The following is a 10,409-nucleotide window of genomic DNA, read 5'->3' as shown; positions in this document are numbered from 1 at the left end:
TCATCTTTGTGTGAATATTTATTGAATAACTCAAGAGTTATATAGGGTGTCAAGAATTTAGATGAGTCATCCTATTTTCACTAGAGGAAAGTTAACTCTAGAGAGATCAAGTAACTTGTCCAATATCTTATAGTAAGCTAGTTTAGTTAGTAAAAATAATCAACTGTGTCTTTTCATCTAAGAGGTTCTGTCTCCTTGAACTGATCATTAAGTAAAGTAGATTTTATTCACATTGTAAATGAGAAAATTAGAGCTGAGTAAGTTTCAATATGCTTGCCTATGGCTAATATTAAGTGTTAAAAAAATGAATATACAAAGAAGTAGTTTCACAGTAAGACTATTTTTGTTGTTAGAGGAAAAGTATTTTCCATGGCTTCCCTTTTGGTTTATGTAAAGAAAACCTGAATCCCAACAATGAGAAAATGAGCTCAGAGATGCGATCTAAAAATCTGAAACTATGATTGCACTTTAAAATGGGAAATATTCACCAGTTCCTTGTTACAAGTGCCACTTCAAGTGAATCATCTCTTATTACATTTACTTATGTGTGCAAACATTTCCAAACTTATCCTCCAATAGTATTTGTGAGAGCTTACATAAACATATGTAAAGGTAGAAACCTAAATGGGTTAAGACTTTTAAAAACAACAGAAAATAAATGAGAACAGCAAAACTCAGTTAGATGTACTTATTACACAGAAATACATACCATAGAATCCTGGACAATTTCTAGACATTAACCTCAAATGCAGCTTTAGACTTCTTTCAGCCAAAGCCAATAGGGAAATGCAATCAGATTCACAAGTGTCAATAAGGTAATATGTCACAGAAAAAGCAGAAATTTTCCTTACATGGAGACCTGAAAGAAATATTAGAATTAAAGAAACAATATGCAACAGCAAACAACATTCTTAACATTCCTACAATAATTATCATGGTTTCATGAAGGGAAGGAAACTGAGGAGACCTATACCACACTGAGATCCTTCTGTAACTTTTTAAGAAAGGAGGTAAGCCTAACTAAAAGTAAATAAATAAAAGGGAGGCTGATATATAATAGAAGCCAAAGTATGAGTCTAATAATAAACTTTCTCATAATCTTTTCCTACAAAAACCTTCTAGGAAGTTCAGGGCCATCTACTTTCTTACCAGGACAAGAGCTTTGGAAGAGTGTTCTTCTATAGGTAAAATCTCTTGCATATGATCTCCTCCTGTCCTGCTGGTTTGCATAGTTTATCCAAAATCCAAAAGCTAGGTAAGACAAAGATAATGTATTTTAGAATATTGTACTACTAATATAAAAGGACCAGTTGTTGCATGACATAATCAAGCACTAGTATTCCGACAGTGCCATCTACAAGGGAAAGTTGTTATATTTGGAAAGGATTTCAACAGGTTATGTCTTGAGTAACCCAGGTCAAGGTTTTTAAGCATCAATCTTAAAAAAGATGGGAGACATATTAAGCTGTGTGATGAATTTATGAGTGTTCATTATACTATTTTCCCCACTTCTGTCTATGTCTGCAATTTTCTATAATAAACTAAGAAAATATAATTGTGTTGAGGATCCTCAGTGAGATCAATGAAGAAGTAACATACATAAAAAATAAGAAATTATAAAACAGGAAGAAATAAAAAGAATAAATGGATATAAATTACACTAATTAGAAATTCCAGAAATAGAAAGTAGTAATACAAATGTAAAAAGGAACCCAAAACAACCTATTTATAAATGGGCAAAAATTTGAATAGACATGAATGGCTGGAATAAGGACATGGAAAGATGCACAACATCATTAGTCATTAGGGAAATACAAATTAAGACTATAATAAGAAACAACTTCGGAGCCCCAGCTGCTGTGGCTCAGTGCATTGAGCATCGGCCTGCGAGCCAAGTATTGCTAGTTTGATTCCCAGTCAGGGCACATAACTAGGCTGTACGTCAGGTCCCCAGTTGGGGGCGCGAGTGAGAGGCAACCACACAGTGATGTTTCTCTCCCTCTCTTTCTCCTTTCCCCTCTCTCTAAAAATAAAACAAACAAATAAATAAATTATTTTTTTTAAAAAAAGAAAGAAACAACTTCACTGTCTGGGGAGCTGATTTGATTAGAACGTCGTGCCACTATGCCAAGATTGTGGGTTTGATCCCTAGTCAAGGTACATACAAAAAGCAACCAATGAATGCATAAATAAGCAGAACAACAAATCTCTCTCTCTCTCTCTCTCTCTCTCTCTCTCTCTCAGCCTTCTTTCCTCTCTCTAAAATCAATATATATTAAAAAAAAGAAAGAAACCACTTCATACCCACTAGCATGTCTATAACAAAAAAGATACAATAACAAGTGTTGGAAAAGTAGTGGAGAAATGGAACCCTCAAATATTGCTGATGAGTGTGTAAACATTATAGGTACTTTGGAATACCTTGGCAGTTTCTTAAAAATCAAAGATAAATTTAAAGGGAAACCCAGCAATTCTACTCCTAGATATCTCTCCCAGAAAATGAAAACATGTGTCCACACAAAGACTTGTATTATTCCTAATAGGCAAAAAGGAGCAATCAACTAGTGGAGGGATGAACATTATGTGGTGTATCTCTAATGGAATACCGTCAACAATGTAAAGGAACAACTGATACAGATTATAAAATAAAGAAACCTCAAAGAAGCCAGATGTATAATACATATTGTATCAGTCCGTTTATAAGAAATATCCAGAAAAGCAAAACCTATAGAAGTCTAAAATATATTAGTCATTGACAAAGGCTGGAAGTTGGAGCAAGCGTCGACTGCAAATGGGCATGAGGGATCATTTTGGTGTGACAGAAATATTCTGAAACTGGATTGTGAGGATGGTTGTGGAAGTTTGTAAATTTACTAAAAATTGCTGAATCATACATTCTAAATGTTATGTACATTTGCTATAGATTGAATGTTTATGTCCCCCCCAAATTCATATGTTGAAACCTAACTCTCAATGCAATGGTATTTGGAGATGTGACCTTTGAGAGGTGATTAGCTCATGAGGGCAGAGCCCTCAAGAATGGGATTGCTTCCCTTATATGAGAGGTTTCAGAGAGCTCCCTGTCCCACTCTCACCAAACACTGAAGCTGCTGGTGCCTTGATCTTCAACTTCTGAGTCTCCAAAATTGTGAGAAATGGATTCTGTAGTTTATAAACCATTCGATCTATGGTGGTTTTGTTATAACAGCTTGAACAGACTAAGACAAAATTGTATCGCAATGAAACAACCAGTATTAACAGTTTCTTGTGACCTTGGCCAGATAGGTCAGTTGGTTGAAGCGTTGTCCCATACACCAAAAGGTTGCAGGTTCGATTCTTGGTCAGGGCACATACCTAGGTTTTGAGTTTGATCCCTGGTTGGGGGGACATATGAGAAGCAACCAATTGATGTTTTTCTCTCACATCAATGTCTCTCTCTCTCTTTCTCTTGCTCTCTCGCACTCCTTCATCTCTCTCTAAAAGCAATTTTTAAAAATGTCCTCAGGTGAGGGAAAAAAGAAGTTTCTTGTGTATTCTTCCAGAGATGTATATATTTATATATGTAATTATACATATTATTTTTCCCTTGCAAATGACAGCATTCCATTCACGCTATCCTCTAGTATCTAACTCTGTTTGATTTTTAAAAATAGATCTTATAGATCTCTCTATAGCAGTATATATATGTACATATATATATATATCCATCATTCTTATTAATATGTGCAGAGCATTCTGCTATATAACTGTACATTGATGAATTTTTGGGTTATTTCCATCAATTTTGCTATTATGTAAATGATGTTGTAATAAATCTCTTGGTCGTCGTCGGCAGCCGTCCGTCTCGAGAGACGATGGCGTAGCTTCTTGAGAGTCTATCTGCACCGCCGAGAATGGCTGTGCAGTCCGATTCGGGAGTGACAATCCCTGCCGCACTTGGTACAGGTGAAGGCAGATGGCTGTTGTTGCTGCTGCTGACGCTGCTTCCGCCTCGATCTTTTCTGGACCGCCTCCTCGTTGCGCGCAGCCTCCGCGCGTGACGTACCTTGCCTGACCGCGAGCCTCCAGGCTAGGCGGTCGTCTGCTTGAACTTCCCATGTGTTGAGATTGATGGAGCATTGTGTCATGTCCTTTTTGCAGATGTCTTTGAACCGCAGTTTTGGGCGCCCTGTCATCCTCTGGCCTTCTGCTAGCTCGCCGTAGAGGAGGTCTTTGGGGATACGGCCTGCATCCATTCTTTTGACATGGCCCAGCCACCTGAGGCGTCTCTCGCTAAGAACTGCATGCAAACTGCTCATATTGGCTCGCTTCAGCACCTCGGTGTTGGGGACCTTATCCTGCCAGGCGACATGCAGGACGCGTCGCAGGCACCTCATGTGGAAGCTGTTGAGTTTCCTTTCGTGCCTTGCGTAGGTGGTCCACGTCTCGCTGCCATAGAGGAGAGTGCTGAGTACGCAGGCTTGGTAGATGCGCAGTCTGGTTTTCTCAGTGAGGCTGGAATTGTTCCACGCTCGCCGGTTCAGTCTGGCCATAACTGTGGCTGCCCTGGCGATTCTCCGGTTGACCTCCAAGTCGACTGACAGAGAGCTCGAGATGGTGGACTCGAGGTAAGTGAAGTCGTTGACAACCTCCAGGGTGTATCCGTCGATGGTGATGCATGGGGGAGTCCCCGTGCCTTGAGCCATAACATTCGTCTTCGTCAGGCTGATGGCTAGTCCGAACTCCTTGCATGCGTGGGAAAGGCAAGTGACTAGCTGTTGGAGTCCCTCTTCGGAGTGTGATGTCAAAGCTGCATCGTTGGCGAAGAGCATCTCACGGATGAGCACCTCTTTGACTTTGGTCTTGGCTCGTAGATGGGCCAGGTTGTAGAGCTTGCCATCGGATCTGGTGTGAATGAAGACACCCTCGCTGCAGTCCTTAAAGGCATATTGGAGGAGCATGGAGAAGAAGATTCCGAACAGCGTAGGCGTGAGGACGCAGCCCTGCTTTACTCCGCTGCTGACTGGGAAGGCCTCAGAGGTTGCGCCGTTGTAGGACACCGTGCTGTGCATGTTGTCGTGAAAGGACATGACCACAGCAAGCAGATGTGGTGGACAGCCAATCTTCCGTAGCAAGCTGAAGAGTCCGCTTCGACTGACCAGATCAAACGCCTTCGTGAGGTCAATAAAGGCGAGGTAGAGTGGTTTATGCTGCTCGTGACACTTCTCCTGCAGCTGGCGTAGGGAGAAGATCATGTCCACTGTTGAGCGGCCAGCTCTGAAGCCACACTGGGACTCTGGGTAGACGCGGGAAGCAAGGGTCTGCAGGCGGGCAAGAGCGACCCGGGCGAATACTTTGCCGACGACGCTGAGGAGAGAGATGCCCCGGTAGTTGTTGCAGTCGCTGCGGTCTCCTTTGTTCTTGTACATGGTGATAATGTTGGCGTCTCTCATATCCTGGGGGATGTAACCCTCCTTCCAGCAGAGACAGAGTAGATGGTGGAGCGGCTGTAGCAGGACTGGTTTCCCGCTCCTTAGGATTTCTGGAGGGATTCCGTCGCTTCCTGGTGCTTTCCTGCAAGCGAGGCGGTCGATGGCTTTGCCGAGCTCTGCCGCAGTAGGTGGGGTGTCTAGCTCCTCCATGACTGGTAGGTCTGGGATGGCGTTAAGAGCAGTGTCTTAAATCTCTTGGTACATATGCTATTTCCCCTAAGTATGTCATTACCTATGAATAGAATTTCTGGGCCAAAGGGTCTGTGCATTGTTATTTTGTTATATATTTTCAAATTGATCTCTACAAAAGTCAATTTATATTACAATCACCAATGTATGAGAATATACTGACAACACATTTTTGACAACACAAGTTAACAAACTTTTTGCTCCATACCAACCTAAAATGTTAAGAAAAAAAGTCACTTCACTATACTGTTACACTGTCTCTTCGAAAAACAAAATTTTACCTGGAACGACCTTATACCAATATTTTTTGATAACTTAGATAAAAGGGACAAATTCTTTGAAAAACATAAATTACCAAACCTCACTCAAGTAGAATAAACTACCTGGGGAGCCATGTATCAAATGGAAAAAATAATAATTTTGGCTTAAAAATGTCCCACAAAGAAAACTCTAGCTTTAGAGGGCATCATGAGGAACTCTGTTTATTATATAAAGAAAAAAATGGTGCTTATTCTAAACACACATTAGCAAAACAGAAGTGAAAGGAACACTTCCCAAATCATTTTATGGAGCCAACATTACCCTGACACCAAACGTAGGTTAAAATATTGCAAGAAAAGAAAAATCTATATTCCATAAAGATCGATTAAAAAGTCTTTAACAGCTCTGGCTGCTGTGGCTCATTGGATTGAGTGCCAGCCTGTGAACCAAAGGGTCTCTGGTTCAATTCCCAGACAGGGCACATGCCTGGGCTGTGGGCCAGGTCCCCAGTTGTGCGTGTTTAGGAGGTAACCACACATTGATGTTTCTCTCCCTTTCTTTCTCCCTCCCTTCCCCTCTCTCTAAAAATAAATAAATAAAATATTAACAAAAATAATAAACAAATAAAAAGTCCTTAACAAGGCTTGGTCAAGTTGCTCACTTGGAGCATCATCCCCATGAGCTGGGGTTGTAGGTTTTATCCCAGGTCGGGGTACATGCAGGAGCCAACCAATGAATGCATAAATGAGTGTAACTACAAATCGTTGTCTCTCTTTCTAAAATCAATTTTTTTTAATCCTTAAAAAAATGTTAACTACTATAATCCAGCAATATTTAAAAGGGTGATATATAATCTTTGGAACACAAAAATTTTAAGGAAAATTTTAATTTTTCAATTGGACTTTATCACAAGAATTCAAAGTTGGCTCAACATTCAAAATCAATTAGTATAATTTACCACATCAAACACAAAAAAGCCCCATGACCATCTCAACAGACACAGAAACTTTAACAAAATTCAACATCCAATCATGATAACAATTCTCAGTAAACTGGGAATACAATTACATTTATAAATGTAGTATTTTTTTAATTTTTAGTAATAAAATTTTGGTGTTCCATAGGTTATCTATTATCATTTTAAATAATGCTGGATTATATTAACTACTATTTCATTAAGACTATTTTAAAAATTGATTTTAGAGAGAGACAAGGGATGTTCTTCAACTTGTTAAATGGCATCTATGAAAAACTTATAGTTAACCTCATACTTATTTTGAAAGACCAAATGCTTTCCTCTTAAGATCAGGAACAACGCAGCATATATGCTCTATCTCCACTTCATCATTACTCTGAATTCCAAGCAAGGCTAGATTAAGACATGAGCCCTAGCCAGGTGGCTTAGTTGGTTGGAGTGTCATCCATGCACCTAAAGGTTACAGGTTCCAACCTTGGTCAGGATGTGTGTAGGAGGCAACTGATGGATGTTTCTCTCTCTCTCCCCCTTCCTTGCCCCTCTCTCAAAAATCAATAAATATATCCTTAGGTGAGGATTAAAAAGAAAAAGAAACAAAAGATATGGATTTGAAAAGAAGAGTTGTTGTCTATCTAGAAAAAGAATCTACAAAAAAAGTTGCTATAATTATAAGTTTATTTATATTTTTTAAAGATTTTATTTATTTTATTTTTAGAGAGAGGGCAAGAAAGAAAGAGAGGGAGAGAAACATCAACGTATGGTTTGACTCTGTCACACCCCCAACTGGGGACCTGGCCCGCAACCCAGGCACACGCCCTGACTGGGAATCAAAGCAGTAACCCTTTGGTTCACAGACTGGCACTCAATCCACTGAGCCACACCAGCCAGGGCATAATTATAAATTTAAAAAGGTATCAGAACACAAGGTCCATGTGCCACAATCAATTGCATTATGTATACTAGTAACAAATAATTAAAAAATGAAATAAAGAAAACCGTATGATTTTTAATAGCATCAGAAAACATGAAATTTTTGCTCTGGCCAGATACCTCAGTTGATTGGAGCTTTGTCCCATACAATAGAGGTGGTGGGTTTGATCCCCGGTCAGGGCACATGCCTAGGTTGCAGAATGGATCCCCCGTGGGGGTTGCTTACAGGAGGCTGCTAATTGGTGTTTCTCTCTCACATGGATGTTTCTCTCTCTCCCTTCCTATCTCTCTAAAATCAATTTTTAAAAAACCCCGTGGAATTCTTGGGGGTCGGCAGCTGTCCGTCTCGAGAGACAATGGTGTAGCTTCTTAAGAGTCTATCTGCACCGCCGAGAATGGCTGTGCAGTCCGACTCGGGAGTGACATGTTATCTGTCTCCTCCCGTGTTGAATCGACATCTTGCGATGACGCTGGAGTGTCCTCTCCAGTGAAGCTGAAGCTACAGAGCCTGGGCAGGGTGATATGGAAGGTCTGCTGTTGCCCATGCAGCAGACCCCCCCCTCTCTTCGCAGCTGAAGGGTCCAAGGGAAAGACGGAGTCAATACAGCTTGGCTTCAGGTGCGCTGCAGGAGTTGCCGGTGTTGACTACAACGTTGAACCGCCTTAGGGACTCCGGCTCCGGATTTTCTGTCGGGGTTTACTCCCTTAGCCTTTCCCCTGAAGAGGTATGCCGCAAGGCAGCGGAGGTTTTTTGGAGTCAGAGTTTTCCTTCTCTGATGTGCCCTGACTGGAAGATCGAACCAGTGACACTTAGCTCGCAGGCCGATGCTCAATCCACTGAGCCAAACCAGCCAGGGAAACAAATACAAATACAAATATATTACTATCATTATTGACATATAATTATAAATTATAATTTCCAAGTACTTATGAATTACAAATTATGATAGCATATCCAAAATACAAATATCTGGCCGTCTGAAAGCATGGCGCCAGTGAGCCCATCGCTGCTGCTGTTTGAGGACAAGACCCGGGAGAAGAGCGGCCTGACGCCTCACCACGACCTGGCTGAACTTTGGTCGCTGTCTATTCCTGGAACCTACCGAGAAAAGATTACTCACCTAGGAAGTTCTTTGATGAATTTCACAGGTCTAAAATCTTTAGATCTCTCATGCAACTCCTTGGTTAGTCTAGAGGGTATTCAGTACCTGGCTGCACTGGAAAGTCTCAATCTCTACTACGACTGCATTTCCTCGCTAGCAGAAGTATTCGGGCTCCACTACTTGACTGAGCGCATGGAGGAAGACTTCCGACTGAACCCTGCTCTTTGCAGAGTTGGAAGACCGAACCACTCCAGAACAAAGCGCACTGACCCGTGGGCCAAAAAGTGCTTGGTCATGGACGCTGTTGACGAGGCAGTCCTGAATCTCATTGCCAAGTTTGAGTGGGACTTGAACAACCCTCCTAAGAGGACAAGTTCCAGCCAGAAGGAACAAGAGGATGACTTCCCTCGTTCCCAAGAATCCAGCTGGATTCTCCCTGGTCCTTCTCATCTCCCCTTACATCATTACTGATAGTTTCTGGATCTATACCTACCCAGACCACAAGAAAGTTTGCAGAGTTTCTTTATCCTCTTGGGCTCATGATTAAAAGTAAAAATAGCTCAATAAAATTTAGATTACTTCTTCACCAAGTCTAGTCTTGTTTTTTCCAGGATACTCTCACCTCATTCCTCCCTTTCCTTCATTTACATTGAGAGACTTTTACATTGCCACATACATTCCCATATAACACATGGGGATGTTTATTGGGGGTAGAGGGGCACGGAGCTAAGGTTTGAATACCAATTTCCCCTCTGGCTAAATGTGTAATCCAGGGCAAATGGCGTAAATTCCCAAAGCCTTGCCATCTTGAAATGGGAATAATAACGGCTCTTGGTAGGATTCAATGAGGTATCCTTTACTCCTTTTCCTTTTGTCCTTCAAGTCCCAAATTGTGATGTTCTGGTGAATGGTGTTGATTGAGCTGGAGTGGGAAACTGGCCTTCATGGAGCAGCACTGGGGCTTCTGGAGGCCGTGGTGGGGAGATTTCTGGGCAAGTCCACACCGGAGAGAACAAAGCTCAGAGGGAGCCTCAAGTCTGGTGCTTTTGGAGGCTCCACGGATGATATTTTTTCTTTTGCTTTGCATTTAGAACTCCAATCGCTGCCCCCCTTTGGACCGGGTCTCCTTCGCGGTACTTGTGGGTACTTCTAACAAAATATATGCAGAATTTGTATTGCTACAAGATAGTAAAGATCAAACTAAATGGAAAGACATATCATATACATAATTGGGAAACTATATATTGCTAAGTTGCCAATTTTCTCTGAATTGATCTATCTAGATTCAACCCAATCCCAACTAAAATCCCAGAAGACTGTAGAAATTGAAAAACTGATCCTCAAATGTAAATGGAAATGTATAAGACCTTGCAGAACAAAATAATTTTCAAGGAGAAGAAATTTGGGAACTCATACTAACTATCTAATCTCAAGATGTATTACAAGGCTGCAATGATCAAGACAGTTTGGCAATTCTAT

At 41.1% G+C, this 10,409-nt stretch overlaps 1 pseudogene; it reads left to right on the top strand.

Moving 5' to 3' along the window:
* Nucleotides 1-8,788: 8,788 nt before the first annotated feature.
* Nucleotides 8,789-9,484, top strand: LOC150016567 (centrosomal protein of 72 kDa pseudogene; annotated as a pseudogene).
* Nucleotides 9,485-10,409: the final 925 nt, after the last annotated feature.

This window comes from Furipterus horrens, unplaced genomic scaffold (genome assembly GCF_987537825.1).
Source record: "Furipterus horrens unplaced genomic scaffold, mFurHor1.1.pri manual_scaffold_3, whole genome shotgun sequence".
In the NCBI taxonomy this organism is placed as follows: domain Eukaryota; kingdom Metazoa; phylum Chordata; class Mammalia; order Chiroptera; family Furipteridae; genus Furipterus; species Furipterus horrens.
This window is presented reverse-complemented; position numbering and strand designations above follow the sequence as displayed.